Source organism: Salvelinus sp. IW2-2015, linkage group LG16 (assembly GCF_002910315.2).
Source record: "Salvelinus sp. IW2-2015 linkage group LG16, ASM291031v2, whole genome shotgun sequence".
Taxonomy (NCBI): Eukaryota; Metazoa; Chordata; class Actinopteri; order Salmoniformes; family Salmonidae; genus Salvelinus; species Salvelinus sp. IW2-2015.
Genome location: NC_036856.1, coordinates 34,110,092 through 34,113,802, shown reverse-complemented (window position 1 = coordinate 34,113,802; position 3,711 = coordinate 34,110,092).

Genomic DNA, 3,711 nt, shown 5'->3' with positions numbered 1-3,711 from the left:
TTGAAATATTTTTATTATTTTCTCTATATAATATTTTTTTTTTAACTTCAGGTTTATTTAAATAAATACTTTCTTAACACTTAACCAAGCCGGCAGTTAAAAATAATGGCTTTGTGTAAGCATTTTCACATGTAAGGTCTTACCTACCACCTGTTGATCAGTGCATTTCACTGTAGTGCGTCACTACACTATGTTGTATTCAGCATTTCACTGTAAGGGTCTGTCTACAACCTTTGTATTTCAGGCATTTCACTGTTAGGTCTACTTACTACCGTTGTATTCAGCATTTCACGTGTAGGCTACTACACTGTTGTATTCAGCATTTCAACGCATGTAGGGTCGTCTACACCTGTTGTATTCAGCTTCACTGGCTCTACTCAAACCTGATGTTAGCATTTCCACTGTAGGTCATACTACATACCTTTTGTAGTCCAGCAATTTCACTGCTGGTCTTACTACACCTGTTGCTATTATTCGGCATTGTTCACTGTGAGAGTCTTACTACACCTGTGTGTATTCAGCATTTCACTGTGAGGATCTACATACACCTGTATTGTATTCCAGCATTTCACTTGTGAGTCCTACTTACAAGCCCCTTTGTCTGTTATTCATGGCCCTTTTTCACCTGTGAGGCTACTACACTCTGTGTATCTAAGCATTTCACTGTGAAGTTCTCTACACCTGTGTATCAGAGCATTTTTCACTGTCGATGTGTCTTAACTACACCTGTTGTATTCAGCATTTTCAATCTCTGGAGTCATACTATCACCTGTTGTATTCAGGCATGTCACTGTTAGGTTCACTACACACCTGTGTGTATTCAGCATTTCACTGTGAGGTCTACTACCCCCTGTTGGATTCGCGCTGCATGTGAAACAACACTGCAACTCATCCATTGATTTGATATGGCTACTCAACAAGTTGTATGCACCGTGGACGTCTCACTAGTGCATTCCTACGACATTACTTAACACTTTGGATTAAAGTTATTCTATAGAGGACAGATCTTATCTAATTCATTTTACGGTCTGGTCTGTCTCCTTCTGATCCAGCGTCTACACACCAGACAGTTTACAGCAACTCAACAGTGTTAAACTTACTAAACATATTGGCTGAAGCCTCTCTCTTTTCCTCTCTTCTCTCTCACTCCCTCCTCCACCCAATTCCCCCATTACTCTCGCTCTCTCTGTTTTATTTCATAGCCCTCATTAAACAGCCCTGCTCCTCTCCATCTGGTGTGAGAATGAACGCAGGCAGCATTATCACACTCCTGTGGCCGGGATGAAACTGACTGAGGCATTTATATTGCTAATAAACTTGGCAACTTGTTAGGGTGTTGTGCAACACAGTCCCTGCCAGGATGCAGTCAGCACTTACTGATACACCATCTCTCTCAATGACCATCATGTCCCTAATTGATGTAAGTCAAATCTCAGACTGACCGGTGCATACAGCTGGTTATGTTCCTGCTATACTGCTACAAGCCACCAGATGGCCCTGTTCTAGAGGAAGTGGGTCTGTTTCTCCGTTTGGTCTACTCTAAATGGCTGTTTAYAACCCTCCGTGCCTCTCACCCTTGGGTTCCCTATAACAGTGTATATTAACCTGAGGTTATAGACAAGGGGGRAATAAAAGAGATGACATCAGTGCCTCAGCAGCTTCCAGAATGCTGTAATGCTCTAATGGCCGAGCCTCCCTCTCTCTCCATTCCCCATTAGCTTCTGGGGCCACGCTGCATTACGTAGTGCCTAACGAAGCCTCCATGCTAATGTCTTTGTCATATAAACACACTTTATGTTCACGGAGTGAGGTAGTTGGTGAGTGATTTCATTTCAGGGGCGCCTGATGTTGTTTGTGTGTCTGGGTGTAGGAGGATTTTAATGTTTTTCTGGTCTTTTGGTGCCCTTTTCTTCCCTTATCTCACAACAATGGGGTCTCTGGGTCCAGTTCTTTGACTCTGTGTTCAGTTAAAGTTGACTGGTGAATGGATGGAGCGCCTCTGTTTCTGTGTTCAGATAAAGTTGACTGGTGAATGCTGGAGGCGCCTCTGTTCTGTGTTCAGATAAAGTTGATGGTGAATGGATTGAGCGCCTCTGTTTCTGTGTTCAGAGTAAAAGTTGACTGAGTGAATGGATGAGCGCCTCTGTTTCTGTGTTCAGATAGTTGACTGTGGATGGATGGAGCGCCTCTGTTTCCTTGTTCAGATAGTTTGACTGTGACACTGGATGGAGCGCCTCTGTTTTCTCGTGTTCAGATAGTTGAATAGTGAATGGATGGAGCGCCTCTGTTTCTGTGTTCAGATAGTTGACTAGTGAATGGATGGAGCGCCTCTGTTTCTTGTGTTCAGATAGTTGACTAGTGAATGGATGGAGCGCCTCTGTTTCTGTGTTCAGATAGTTGACTAGTGAATGGATGGGCGCCTCTGTTTCTGCTGTTTCAGATAGTTGACTGTGTGAATGGATGGAGCGCCTCTGTTTCTGTGTTCAGATAAGTTGACTGCGTGAATGGATGGAGCGCCTCTGTTTCTGTGTTTAGAATAGTTGACGTGGTGAATGGATGGAGCGCCTCTTGTTTCTGTGTTCAGATAAAGTTGACTGGTGAATGGATGGAGCGCCTCTGTTTCTGTGTTCGATAAAGTTGACTGGTGAATGGATGGAGCGCCTCTGTTTCTGTGTTTAGATAGTTGACTGGTGAATGGATGGAGCGCCTCTGTTTCTGTGTTCAGATAAAGTTGACGGTGAATGGATGGAGCCCTCTGTTTCTGTGTTCAGATAAAGTTGACTGGTGAATGGATGGACCACTTCTGTTTCTGTGTTCAGATAAAGTTGACTGGTGAATGGATGGACCACTTCTGTTTCTGTGTCAGATAAAGTTGACTGGTGAATGGATGGAGCCCTCTGTTTCTGTGTTTCGATAAAGTTGACTGGTGAATGGATGGACCACTTCTGTTTCTGTGTTCAGATAAGTTGACTGGTGAATGGATGGACCCTCTGTTTCTGTGGTTCAGATAAAGTTGACTGGTGAATGGATGGAGCGCCTCTGTTTCTGTGTTCAGATAAAGTGACTGGTGAAGGGATGGACGCACTTCTGTTTCTGTGTTCAGATAAAGTTGACTGGTAATGGATGGACACTTCTGTTTCTTGTGTTCAGATAAAAGTTGACTGGTGAAGGATGGAGCGCCTCTGTTTCTGTGTTCAGGTAAAGTTGACTGGTGAATGGATGGAGCGCCTCTGTTTCTGTGTTTTAATAGTTGACTGGTGAATGGATGGACCACTGTGTTTCTGTGTTCAGATAAAGTTGACTGGTGAATGGATGGAGCGCCTCTGTTTCTGTGTTCAGATAAAGTTGACTGGTGAATGGATGGAGCGCCTCTGTGGTGGCCAGTTGTTGTGCATTGTGTTGATAAGTGTGATTGCACTTTCCGAACAAAACAGGGTTTGAAATTATATCTTAAGTTCAGAAGGAGAGAAAAACAATTGGGTGAAGGAACCAACCAAAACAGACTACTTAAAGTATTTTGATTGAAAATCTGACTGGTAGAAATAGCAACATACATTCTTAAGATAAGGTAAACCTCGAGGCTTTATGAAAGAAATTAGATATTAAAGATTTAAAAAAATGTTGGGCGAATATTTGTTAAACTTTCAGCAGCGGGCACAGTGGGTTCGGTATGCGGCCTGACCTCGGTATGCGGCCTGACCTCGGTATGCG